Source organism: Microtus ochrogaster, unplaced genomic scaffold, assembly GCF_000317375.1.
Source record: "Microtus ochrogaster isolate Prairie Vole_2 unplaced genomic scaffold, MicOch1.0 UNK7, whole genome shotgun sequence".
In the NCBI taxonomy this organism is placed as follows: Eukaryota; Metazoa; Chordata; class Mammalia; order Rodentia; family Cricetidae; genus Microtus; species Microtus ochrogaster.
Window position 1 is genome coordinate 9,465,578 of NW_004949105.1, and position 14,767 is coordinate 9,480,344.

The window sequence follows — 14,767 nt, forward strand, 5'->3', positions numbered from 1 at the left end:
AGGGCTTAGAAGTGGACCAAAAGTATTGGTAAAATAGTAAACCAGACCAATGTCAAAATGGAGTTCCTGTTGGAACTGCTTGAATTAGGTTTGGGAAGCAACGCTTCTGAGTCCAACTGTGGGGTGAAAGGCCAAAGCTGGTCAGGATTAGGAAACAGCCAGCCAGGTCCAGGTCCAGAGGGAGGAACAGGTGGACAGGTGAGCAGTAGAACAAAGTCGGCTGCATCAGCAGAAGGCATCCAAGCTGGAGAATCCTTGGTTCTACACTTGCCAGGCATCAGGTGACAGGCAGGGGCACGTATAAAGTCCCTGTGCTGATGCCAGGACAGGAACGGGGGCAGTTGCAAGAGGCCACGAGATTAAGAAATTGCTAGGACTCAAGGGCAGAGAAAAATACTTTGTTCATTCTTGGTGAGGTTGCTAGATATCACCTGCCAGCAGGCACATAGGCCACATGGGAGGTAAGCACAGAGACCTACACATGACACACACAGGCAGGCTGGTTAAAATGGAGGTGGAATGGCTCATATTTATATAGAATATACTAAAGTTACTAAACCCACTAAAATAGTTATATAACACACATCATTGCTTATTTTTGAGGTCTCCAGATATCCAGTATATTAACCATTGTGTTGACTGATAACCTTTGGACGTCTAGATCTGGTCCATGCCACTTATCCACATTCATGCCCTGTCTCCATCACCATGATATCGGAGAGCTAGGTGTCCATCCCTCCATGGGGTTCAGCTAATGGATATATACCCTTTTATTGGTCTAGTGTGTCTGAGAAGTTGATCTTGTTTCTTTAATATGATTTTAATATGCCTGTGTGTCCCTGTAATCTCAATTCACCACCAATAAATTATAGGGTGACTGACTTTCTATTCTTAGGAATAAACCATTCATCTGTACGCATTGGATGGATGGGTGGTATAGTTTCTGGATCTTCTTCGGTTCTGTAGTCATTCTTCTTCCTCAGAATGAAACTTCTTGTAGAAAGACATTCCCTGGGGCAAGGCACATCTAAATTCACTGTTCTATACAAAGTGGAGAAACTTAGATCAGGGCACAGACTGATTCCAACACACCATTTTTTTATTTTTATTGAGCTCTACATTTTTTCTGCTCCCCTCCCTGCCACTCCCTCCCCTTCAACCCTCTCCCAAGGTCCCCATGCTCCAATTTACTCAAGAGATCTTGTCTTTTTCTACTTCCCATGTAGATTAGATCCATGTATGTCTCTCTTAGGGTCCTCGTTGTTGTCTAGGTTCTCTGGGATTGTGATTTGTAGGCTGGTTTTCTTTGCTTTATGCTTAAAAGTCACTTATGGTGGGCACATATGATAATTGTCTTTCTGGGTCTGGGTTACCTCACTGAATATGATGTTTTCTAGCGCCATCCATTTGCCTGCAAAGTTCAAGATGTTGATTTTTTTTTATGCTGTGTAATATTCCATGGTATAAATGTCCCACATTTTCCTTATCCATTCTTCGGTTGAAGGGCATTTAGGTTGTTTCCAACCAGCACATCTCTTTAAGCTCACAATTCCCACATTTTTTTCAGGCATGCTGTCCATGACTGCTCTGTAGGCTTTCATAAACCCATGTGTGAAAACCTCTCCTGATTACATCATATTTCTACTGTAATGAGCTAAAGTCCTATGGTTCGAGTTTGAATCCAAGTTCTGACAAAACTGTTGATGGCCTTTGGTATGTGGACTGACTGACCTCATCTTTTGCAGGAGGACACACTTTACTCCATTTTTTTAGCACCATATTTAGAAGATCACTGTCTTAGGGTTACTATTGCTGTGATGAAACACCATGACCAAAAGCAACTTGGAGAGAAGAGGGTTTAATCAGGGCCACCAGTCAGAAATGAATGGTACATTGGGCTGCCCCCCCCCATCAATCACTAATTAAGTAAATGCCCCTCAGCCTTGTCTACCATCAGACCTTATGGAGGTGTTTTCTCCATTGAATCACCCCCCTCTCTGATGTCTGTAGCTTGTGTCAAGTTTGTGGAAGACTAGCCAGTGCAGTCACTATCTCACACAGTGACACACACACACTTAGCCTCTGCTCCTGGCATTTTGACTGCATGTGACCCATGGGCATTGGTGGTGGCTTGAAACAGTCACCTGTCTGCAAGTTTTCCTGTGGCCATTGTTGCAGAAGGACCTGACTGAGCTAGGGTTGCTAAAGGATGAGCTTTGTGGGGCCCACCTGAATAGATGCACACTGAGCTGAGGACAGCGGAGAACAGCCATCATCTGTCCTGCCCTACCCCCAACACAGAGGGCTTATCACCTGCACTTGTCACCTATGCCTTACCAGGTGCAGGCACAGTGTGTGGGACTTGAGCCCAGTTGGCTTATCCGTCCTCATTCCTGGGCCCACAGCTATTGTTCCATGCGGCTGTAGTCACAGGGCTGTTTATATGAGCGTGGTATTCTGCTGCAAACAGAATCACATGGGCCTCTCACCTTTAAATAGGCGAAGGGTTTATAATTACCTTAAAATTATTGTGAAGATTAAATGGTATAATACATGAAAGGTGCCCTGTCTGGGCCTGCTGGGAAGCACACACTTAGTAAGTATTAATTATTACCATTCAGAGACCAGGCTGGACTCGCTCTTTGTGTCCTTTCTTTTGGATAGATTCCTTCCTCTGAGATTGTATTTCCTTTCATGGGCCAGCAACTCATTTTGTTAACAATGTTTTACAGTTATACCTGTACTGTAATTGTTTTTTCTTCTTTCTTTTATTACGTTTTTCCTTTCTGTCTCCTTTCCTTTGGGCAAAGAGTAGCTGTGTGGTTATACTTACATTGTAGCTTGAGACAAGCTGGAGGACTTTAGAAAAAGGAAACCTCAGTTGAGAAAATGCCCCCACCAGATTGGGCTGTGGGTCAACTACGGTGCATTTTCTTGACTGATAATTAAAGTTGGAGGGCCCAGATCATTGCCCGCATGCCACCCCTGACTAGTGGTCCTAGGCGCTATAGGAAAGCAGCTTGAGCAAGCCAGGAAAAGCAAGTCACCCACCAGCTCTTGTCAATGGCCTTGCCATCGGCTCCTGCCTCCAGGTTCTTCTCTTCTTTTAGCTCCTGCCCTCTTTCCTCAGTGGTGGACTGTTACCTGAGAGTTGTAGGATGAAGTAAACCCTTCCATCCCCAAGTTGCTTGTTCTCATAGTGTTTTACCACAGCAACAACAAAGATGGTTGTCATGAATGGCCTGGATGCCAGATTGCCGAACCCATGTTAATCCTCTTGCCTCAGATTCCTGATTCTAAGATTGCAGGTGTATGTCAGCACATCAGCACACTGGGTTCAGGATTCATGCCTACCCAATCCTTGACTGCTGTAATGTGTCTAGAATTGTGCTTATAGTTTACTAAATGTGGCTTGTAGGTTCTTTGTCTACATTTAGCCAGTAACTGCTTTTCCATGCTGTTTTTAGTTTTCTCTCTTTATTCTCCATGTTGGTCACCTGGCTTGTTGCTAATAAAACATGCAGACGAAAGCAGCCTCCAGAAGGAAAAGTTTATTTTGTCACAATTCCGGGGCAGAGTCCCTCATGGCAGCAGGAGCGTGAGACAAAGGCTTATGCTGCATCCACAGTAAGGAAGCAGAGAGAGAGAGATGGATGCTCACATTGAGCTAGTTTCCTCCTTGAACCAAAACAAAAACCTCTCCCAGAGAACTCAAACTCAGGCATGCATGGGTAAAGTCATTACAATGTGAGGGAAAGAACCCTTGGTTGGCTCATTTGTGGCCCTTCAGAGGACAGAAATACAACTGTCTCAGCGCGGTGTCTATCGATAAGAAGACAATCTTAGAATGGGCTGTGATTTCAGTGTTTTCCCCTCCCACACCAAAGCTGCACAGTAGAAGCGAATCCCCTGTGTGTAGTATTTGGATTTTAGGAGGTGATATGTCTGTGACTGCAGGACACTCTTGAATGGGAACCAGGCCCTTATCAAAGAGACCCCAGAGTACTTTATAGGTCCTTCCTTTCGCTGTGTCAGGACATGACAGGGTGTCATCCGTGGACCTGAAAACAGCCCCTTGCCAGGAAGGAACAGAATCTGCAGGTAACTTGACCTCATCTTTTCAAGCCTCGAGAACCATGAGAGGCAAATATGTAGTTTATAAATTCATTCGTTTATGGCATTGTTTTAGCAATCACGCGGGTCGTCTGTGTGATTTAACGCGCTGGGTTTTTCTGAATCCTCCCGGCAGTGTTTCTGAATTAAAAGATTGATGCAAGATGGAGGTGAGAGGTCAAGCGGCACTGAGGGGCAAGGTGGAGCCAGGCTTAAGTGGCTCTGCAAACAGCACTGAGAAGTAGCACCTGCTGGAGTCAGAGCGGGGGCAAATGTGCCTCTCGACAGACACAGTCCGTCAAAGCGTCTGTGGGCAGGCATGGCAGCTCACGTGGAGGGTTTTCATTGTGTGGCACTGATGTAGCTGAGTAAAGACGCTTCCTGGGCATCCTATGGGGTGGGCAAGGGTGATACATACTGTAGCTTAGAATTGTCTACATATAAAATGGAGAAATACGGTGGCCTTTTGTTCCCTCCAATGCCCCTCTCTCAGTAGTGTCAAACATTCTGGTTTTAGAATAAACAGACTCCGTTGGTCACATTTATTCACTGATGTGAGTAATTGCTAAGCTACTTATACTTTTTGTTGGTAAGTAAAAGTGCTGATTTGAATTCCTCCATCTGTCATGCATACATACACACATACCACACTTACATACATACATACATACATACATACATACATACATACATATGTATATACATTTATTTGTCCATCCAGGATCTCAGCAAGCCAGTTTTCCTCAACTTCTTCTGTTATTCATAATCTAGGCATCAAAAAGACTATGATTTAACATAGGTCACGTTGTCTATATCTATCAAGTAGTAATATATTCCATTATACGAAAGGTCAGCTTACCAAAATATTGCAAGAACTACAACCAATCCCAGCACTTAGACTGAAGGCTCTCCTTACACAGTGGTGGCAGATGAACTGCTGATAGTGTTATATACGTATAGCCAGGCAAAGCCATTGCTAGGTGAAGGAACAAAGCCATCAGAGGTATGGAAGACTTGAGGACAGAGGTCGGCAGGACAGTTCCATTTGGAAATTTGTCAACCTGCCACAGAAGATGACAAGGCTGGGCCGCCAATACACAGCAGTATAACCAGAAGCCGAAGGGTTTTCTGAACCCTAGAAAGGCCTTTGCTACTATCCTACAGCAATATTAGCCATTCCATGTTCTAAGTCAGAATTGGTATGCTCAGACTTTTGTCTGGAAAGCTCCTTTTTGTAGCAGCAAAAAATGGGTTGAAGTGAGAGGACTCAGGAGCCCAATGAAGAGAGCACTTGTAGTAACTGATCTAAGACAGCAGGAAACACTTCGGCTTTTATTATATATTTAGACAAACAAGAACACCTAAGTGCAAATGGATGTGGGAGGTTCTGTCAGGCGGATAAAGAAGAATATGATTAATATGATTAGATGCCTCCCACCATCAAGCCTGCAGTCCAACAGGGAAGATGCTGTTAGCCCACAAAAGCTATCCAGAAGATGATGGGAGGTTTGTGTAAGCAGCAATATTGCTTCAGCAGGAAAAGTAGCTTATTCCGGGTTAACCAAGGAAGTGAACGTTTGTGAGCAATGCGGGTTACCAGCTTAATCTCAAAATAAAGGAAAGACTCTTTCCTAAGAGAATTCTGTAGGGGAGGATTTTCCCAAACAGCATGAGGAAAAGGCATCAGGCTACATGTACAGCCCAGTGTGGATGAGCAAGAACCTGCCCTGATGATACTCACAATAAGTTGTGAACCAAGGGTGTGATATGCTGGAGGCTCTAAAATGCATGGCCAAGCAATCTGGACCTCATCTGGTCTATTATAGGGATGTACTGAAGAGCCCCAGTAAAGAAGACATGTACTTCAAGATGGCTCAGGGAGAGCCTTTTTTTGCTATCATTCCACAGAATGGATTTATACAGTGAGACTGTACAGACTGTGTGTCTTAGTCGGTGATAATGGAGGCTGGACTCAGACAAACTTGGGGATTAAAGTCAACATCACGTACCCTTGTAATTGGTGCAGCATGGTAGGGAGAGGTTGCTGTGATACAGCCCAAGTTGCAAAGTTTGAATGACTACAGGAAAGTGAGTTCTCCTCTTGGCCAATCTTTATTGACAACTTGATAGAGCCAGAATCATTTAGCAGACACCTCTGGCTGCGTCTGTGAGTGTGGTTCCAGAGAGGCTTTACTAAGGAAAGATGATTTATTCTGAAGGTGGAGAGTGCCATCCCATAGACTGGAGTCCCCAACTGCACAAAGAGAAAGTGAGCTAAGCACTTCATCTTGCCCTGCTCACTGTCTGTGGCTCAAATGTGAACAGCTACCCCATGCTTCTGCTAAGATGTCTTCCCTACCACAATGGACTTTATCATCTCAAACTGGGAGCCCAAATCCTTTCTTCTTTAAAACGTGTGTGTGTGTGTGTGTGTGTGTGTGTGTGTGTGTGAGAGAGAGAGAGAGAGAGAGAGAGAGAGAGAGAGAGAGAGAGAGAGAGAGAGTTCAGTAACCACATTAATCAGAAGAGAGTAGAATCTAGAGTTACAGGGGGTTCTGAGTGGTCCCACATGGGTAATAGAAACCCAAATAAAGTGGTACATGGTCCTTAACCACTGAGCAAGCTCTCCAGAACTCTTCACAGTGTTTTAATTGTTTTTTTTTCTGTCATAGCATGAGAAAATTTGCAAACACTTTTACTAGTGGAAATTAGGAGATGAAAAAAAGATGGCATAAACTTTAAGGCAAGAGAGTCTCTGGGGCTGAGAGGACATCTAAGTGGCATTCTCCATTCTGCAAATGAGGCGACTGTGCCACCCACCCTTCCCACAGAGAAGACAGCCACAATCTGGGGACATTATGAGTGTCCACTTGGAACTCTATGGTGCACTGACATGGATGCGGCTTAGCGATCAGGAAAACTACTCCAGAGAAGACCTAGCTGGTCCAAGGGTTGGTTTTGCTAAGATTGAGTTGCCCTGACCGATGTATTTCTAGAAGAAGAATCAGAATCATACTCAAAAAGGAAGATGTCTCCCATGTCCTCTACTGTGAAGAAGGCATTAGATTGTCAGTGTAGACCCCAGACTTACCTCACTGTCATGACTGAAGGCAGAAAGATAAATTTGCCTTTGAAGGAATGCTGCCCTTTGGATTTCTACTTCCTATGGATGTTAAGAGGCAAGAAAGACCTGAGTGGTTGGGAGTGATAGACACCTGAAGGAAATCTGAGTTGATTATGCTGTGGTTGAGGCAGGAGTTGGTGTGGAGAGTCTCAGCAGAGGCTACAGGTAGCAGCAGAAAGAATCCACAGGCTGAGTTTGCTTGGGGTCTGCTATAGCTGCCCTTAATGTCACCACCTCCATCTCAAAGCAGCAAAAGCAATAACCACCTGGAAGGGTTGTGGGTATTCATGTCTCTATAATATGTTTTTTAGTGGGGCCAGTACAGCTAAGTAGAAACTTAACAAATGTTAGACTCAGGAGGGGGAATAAGAGGGGAAAACCAAGCCAGCTGGTAGGCATAGAGCAGACCTGTTGCAGAGAACATGTGATTAACATAGCTGGGCCTGAATGCTCAGGCTCCAGCTGATCTAAGCACCCTCAGTCTCCGGGATTTTTGTTGCTACCTGTGGCTGTTTTTTGCAAGTGCCCATTTGTGGGCTATAGAATCTACAGAATTGGATGCATGGAATTCTGATGCTCAAGCAGCCAGATGATGGGGCAGACATGGAAAAAAAAAAAGATAAGGCAAGATCAATTCGTTTGGACAACAACAGAAACACTCAGGTATACATGAGAAATTCCTATCCCCAGTGGCTCCCACTTGAGGAATTCCAATGCAGGTGGTGTTAACAAATCGCTAACTCTTTCATAACCTAATGGGAGCAATGCATGTGCCCATCAGGACGAGAAGGAATAAAACATAGTCAGAAGTCCACATGAGAAGGTGGCAAGGGCAGAGATGAAGTCACAGGAGGGATATGAGGGAATGACGTGTGGGGGAAGATGTGGGCATACAAAAGTGTGCAGCACATACAGTTGTCAGTGTGTGCACAAGCCAAGGGTGGAGGACGCAGCATCAAGTTTCCCTTCCTCTCATTCTCTGTATTATTCTCTCCCACTGATGGGGAGTCCCACTGTTTGGGATAGGCTGGCTAGTGACTAGCTAGTTCTTTGGATTCACCTATCCTATCCACTCAATATTTGGGTCACAGACACACAGCCAGGCCTGCTCTTTATGTGTGTGCCAGAGATTCAAACCAGGGTCCTCATGCTTGCACTCCAAGTACCTTTTCTCACTGAGCTGTCTGCCAAACCCCAAGCTGCAGCATTTTGAAAGCTTAAAGGAAGCAGGTGCAGTGAAGCTGGAAGTCTTAAAGGAGGTGCTAGCAGATGGAGAGAAAGGACTCACGGGTAAGGAGTAATTCCACATATTTTCATGTTAATCACTTTTATGCTATTTGATATGTTAAACAGTTGTGAAGTTCCAATGTGCGCTTGCATGTGGGTTAAAAGAGAGAGAGAGAAGAGAAAAAATAAAGCAAGGCATTACAAATCATGATCAAATCAACTCTTCCAGATTCGCTCTGCTACTTCATGGGGGCTACTGTTGCTGGGTTGGTGGCAAGAATTTTCTGTGGAGGTGTAGGTATTCCTTTTCATATAATTTATTTGTGCACTTGCTTCTCTTTGTAGCTGCCTATCTGGCCATCCACTTATGTGTCTCTGATAGTCTGTTAACATGCTAGACTCTGGTCCTCAGTTGATTGGTTAGACCCTGTTCTAAATGCTATCTATGGCTGTCACGAACATTTAATTCGGTAACTTTGGGTAAAATGAGTTTATATTCCCCAGGGTGATTGGGCCTTTTCAAGTTAGTTGGAGGTCTTCAGAAGAAAAGATGGAGTCTCTCTCTCTCTCTCTCTCTCTCTCTCTCTCTCTCTCTCTCTCTCTCTCTCTCTCTCTCTCTCTCTCTCTCTTTCTCTCTCTCTCCTTTATCTATTCCTATGCTGCTGTATGATTTTGGCTTTGTCTCTCTGGAAAAATCCCTGCTTACCCATGATGATCTATTATGTAGCTAATCTTTACACAATGATCTCACAGGAGTAAAGATATCCTCACTGGTTTTAGCTGCTTTTATTCTTTTAATATTCTCAAATACGATTCCCCCTCATTATTTTTCCTTATCTGAGCTTGCTGCCAATGGGCACATGGGATGTGGCTGATGCTCATGAGGGTGAATTGAACATTTAAGCTACATTGAACATCCTTATTCTTTCTCTTTGTGCAGCGTGGCATCATATCCGTGGTATGTGTTTCCAACAGTGGAATTACTGGGACAATGGGTATAAGCATATTATGTTTTTATAGAAATTGCTGAATTGCTCTCCAAAAAGAATTTGTAGCAATTTACCGAACTGGCACCAGCATATGAGAGGGGTTGTTTTTCTATGCTCACCATCGTTTATCATTGTCAGGTGAAAAATAGACTTCTTTTGTTCTTGCAACATACAGTTTTTAAACTGTGTTAAAATTAGAATTTAAAATCACTAGTTCATTCTGTCTGAGTTACTGTAATTTGGTGTCTGTGTGTCATTTGTTCTGCAAAAACACACAGCAGTGTTTTGAAGATAGATTGAGCCCCATTGCCAATGCAGTGTGGCCTCTAATATGGTAGGCAATTGACTTTCAGCTCTTGATCTCCAGAAAGGCTGTTGGCTTCAGGGGTTCCACCAGTCACTGCTAACATGGCTTTGTACTAGATGTGATTGCATTTTAAAGCCCATTTAGAATATTGTCTTGGGAATTTATTGTTAAAGCATAAGAGAAATGAGCAAATAATTTTATTAAAGTACTTAAAAATTTTAATGACTATCACTGGTTTGTTTTTATAAAACAAGGAACATTTATTGTAACATGTCAAATCCACATACTTGAATAAATCCAAAACAGAACTAAAAACTGAACAAAAATATGTCTACATAGCAGAGGGGTACATGTGGGTATATGTATCCATGCATCAGTTTTCAGAGGCCAGAGCACAGTGTAAGGATGTCAGGTGTCTTTCTTTGGTGCTCTCTACCCCGTGGTCATAAGATAGGGACTCTCACTGACCAGCAGCTCACTGTAAGCTAACAGGTCAGCAAGCTCTTAGAATCCACTTCTCGCCATCCTAATGCCCACCAGGTATTCACAGCAATGTCTAGCTTTTCATATGGGTGCTGGGGATTGAAACACAGGTCCCCATGTTTGCAGAGCAAAGGCTCTTACTAACAGAGCTGTCTCCACCGCACCAAGAAAAAATTTCATGAATGAAATTGTAAAGCTTTGGTGCGTCTTAAGTAATTGGACAGATAGATCCCATATTTATTTAAATTGTCTAGATTCACTGCTTAAAGATGTAAATTTGCAAATAGATTTTTATAGGCAATCTAATTTAATAAAAAACTGTTTCTCTGTGTGTGTGCTTATAGTTGTGTGCATATGGTATATGAATATGATGTGTGTTGCTGTATATGTGTGTGGTACATATGTATGGGATATGTTGTTTGTGGATTGCATATGAACATACAGGTATTTGTGGGGAGAGAGAGAGAGAGAGAGAGAGAGAGAGAGAGAGAGAGAGAGGAAGAAAAATACAAAGAACCAATGAAACAAATATTTGGTTTCTTTGAGAAGAACAGTAAGATTCACAAACCCTCATCTAAATTCACTAAAAAGCAGAAAACATTTAAATTAACAAAATTAGAAATTAAAAGCAGAATATAACAATAGGAAATCCATAACTGAGGAAATCCGGAGAATCATAAAGACAAACTTTAAAAAAAACTGTATTCCACAACATTATAAAATCTAAAAGAAATGGATAATTTTCTTGATGCATACCACTTACCAAAGTTAAATCAAGGGCAGACAAACAATTTAAACAGACTTATAAGCCCTAATGAAATAGAAACATCAAGTAAAAACATCTCAACCACTCAAAATATCAGATGAGTTTAATGAAGAATTCTCCCAGTCTTTCAAAGGAGATTAAATGCCAATACTCTTTAAATTATTCCACAAAATATAAACAGGAGGACTATTGCTCAATTGATTTTACAAATACTCTGATATCCAAACCACATAAAGACCCAAAGAGAATTATGCACCAAGTTTCGTTATGAACACACATGCAGAAATTCTTAAAATACTTACACAATGAACCCAATAACACACCAAAAAGATCATGCACCATGATCAAGTAAGCTTTATCCCAAAGAAGAAGAGGTAGTACAACATATGAAATCAACAAATATAATCAACCCACCATATAAAAAACCTGAAAGATGAAAACCACATGATCATCTCATTTGCAGGAGAAAAGGCCATTGACCAAATCCAACACTCTTTCATGGTAAAAGCCCTGGAGAAGTTAGGAATACAAAGTACATATCTCAACATAATAAAGATAGTTCACAGCCAGCCCATAGCCAACACTAATTTAAATAAAGAGAAATTCTACTAAGATTTGGAACAAGACAAAGCTGTCTACTCTCTCCATATATACTCAATTTGGAACTTATAGCCGTAGCTACACCAATAATATAACTGCAAGAGATTAAGGGGACACAAATTGGAAAGAAAGAAGTCAAAAGTATCATTATTTTCAGATGACATGATAATACACATAAGAGACACTAAAAATTCCACTGGGAAACTCCTACAGCCGATCAATCCTTTCCACACAGTAGCTGGATACAAAATTAACTCACAAAAATCCATAGCCTTCTTATATACAAATGACAAACTGGCTGAGAAAGAAATCAGGGAAAGAAGACCTTTCACAGTAGCCTCAAATACTGTAAAATATCTTGGGGGTAACTCTAAAAAAGCAAGTGAAAGACTTGTGTGATGAAAGCTTTAGAACATCAAAGAAAGAAATGAAAGGTATCAGACAAGGGAAAGATTTCCTATTCTCATGCATTGGTGCAGCTAGTACAGTAAAAAAATGGCTATTCTACCAGAAGCAATCTGCAGATATAACACAAGCCCCTTCAAAACTCCGATACAATATTCCACAGATCTTGAAAGGATAATTTCCACTTCATGTGAAAACACAGAAAACCCAGGAGAGCTAAGACAATCCTGAATAATAAAATAACTACTGCAGATATCACTACCCCCAATTTTAAGTTGTATTGGAGAGCTATAGTGATAAAAATGCATTGTTGCATTATATCGGCATACAGAAAGATACATTGCACACAGCAGTGATGGTGCATGCCTTTAATTCCAGTTCTAGGCAATCAGAGGTGGATCTCTGTGAGTTCAATACCAGCCTGGTGTACAAAGCAAGTTCCAGGAAAGCCAGAGCTTCACAGAGAAATCCTTTCTCAAAAACAAACAAACAAAAACAAAAATAAAAATCCAGTATTAATCAATGATATCACATTGGAGATTCAGGCATAAATCCACATACCTATGGAGAGCTGATATTTGATAAAGAAACTAGAAATAGATTCTGGAAAAAAAAAGAAGGCATTTTCAACAAATGGTGCCGGTCAAATTATATGGCTGCATGTCGAAGAAACCAAATAGATACAGACTCATCACCCTGAACAAAACTCAACTCCAAATGGATCACAGACTTCAACATAAAATCAGATACACTGAACCTGATAAAAGAGAACATTGTGAACAGACCTGGACTCATTGATACAGAAGACTTTCTGAACAAAAGCACAGCAAGGCACCAAGGTCACCAATTAACAAATGGGACCTCATGATACTGAGAAGCTTATTAGGTAGTGGTTATCAACTTTCTTAATGCTGGGACCCTTTGATGAAGTTCCTCATGTGGTAATCCCCAATCATAAAATTATTCTTGTTGCTACCTCATACCTTTGATTTTGCTATGGTTATGAATATTAATGTAAATATCTTTGTTTTCTGATGGTCTTAGGCAACCCCTGTGAAAGTTTCATTTGACCTCCAAAGTACTCTTAACCCACAGATTGAGAACTGCTGTTCTTAATGCCAAAAAGAGTGTCATTCAGACAAACCAGCAGCATACATAATGGAAAAGATTTTTTAACAACTTCACATCTGATCAAAGATTAATATTCAAGACATACAAAGAAATAAGCTAGGTATCAGAAAGACAAATAATCTAATTAAAATGGGAATACAGATCTAGATAGAGAATTTTCAGTAAAGGAAACTCAAATGACTGAGAAACACTTAAAGGAATATTCCACATCCTTTAGCCATCAGGGAAATGCAAATCAGAACTACTTTTGAGATTCCATCTTATACCTGTCAGAATGGCTAAGATCAATAAGACAAGTGACAACTCATGCTGTTGAGGATGTTGAGTAATGGGCACACTCATCCATTGCTGATGGGAGTACAAAATTGTACAGCCACTATGGGAATTAGTATGATGGTTTCTCTGTAAGACGGGGATCGATTCACCTCAAGATCTATCTATACCACTCTTAGGCATATATCCAAAAATGCTTTATACTACCACAGAGACACTTGCTCAACCATGTTCATTTATGTTATATTCATAATAGACATAAGATGGAAACAACTAGCCGGGCGGTGGTGGCGCACGCCTTTAATCCCAGCACTCGGGAGGCAGAGGCAGGCGGATCTCTGTGAGTTCGAGGCAGCCTGGTCTACAAGAGCTAGTTCCAGGACAGGCTCCAAAACCACAGAGAAACCCTGTCTCGAAAAAACCAAAAAAATAAAAAAAATAAAAATAAAAAAATAAAAAAAAGATGGAAACAACTTCTATGTCCCTCAACAGAAAAATGGATAAAGAAAATGTGGTACATTTAGACAATGGAATATTACTCAGATGTTAAAATAATAACATCTTAAAATATGCAGGTAAATCATTGGCATTAGAAAAAATCATCCTGATGTATTCAAGAAAGGCAAATATGGTATGCATTCACTTATTAAGTTAATGGAAAGCAAACTATAATTCATAGTCCCAAGAGGTTAGGTGTAGAGAAGTAAGTTAGATATCATTAGGAAAGGGAGATAGAATGGGTAGTTACGGGTGGATGAGAGGACTGCAATAGTAGGATCAAAGGGACAGAGGGAAAGGAGTTGGGGACAATCAGAAAATACAGGGAAAGACAGCTAAAATTAATGGCCATTTGAGGGGTATTATGAGAACTTAATACAATCGAAGCTTCCTAAAATATATACATATACGAAGGGGATCAAACTGAAATCGCCAAATAGTGGGATATACAAAGCCCCAAACGGCCTTTTCTTGTCACCAAATGAAGCTTCCCACACTGGAATTGTGTTATAGCCAACTCAGTTGTTGGCCAACGGGGGTTCAATGGGAATCTCCAAATATCTCATCTCATGCTGTTGCCAAGATAACAGGATTCTCACAATAAACTGATGGCAAGGCTCCAATGCTGAAGTCATCAACACTTACATAACCTGTTGAATGTTGGGAAGTGCAGCTGGTGCCCCCATAGAGACTTCTGCCCTACCTTCTATCATCTTTGCTACAGAAAGGTACTTTTTAGGGTATCAAAAGAAGAAAGTAAACACCAACCCAGCCACAAATCCTTTAATCTACAGTGATGTCCAGCCTGCAAGCTATGCTTGTGCAATGCTAGCACAAAGCTTGTTTGTCTG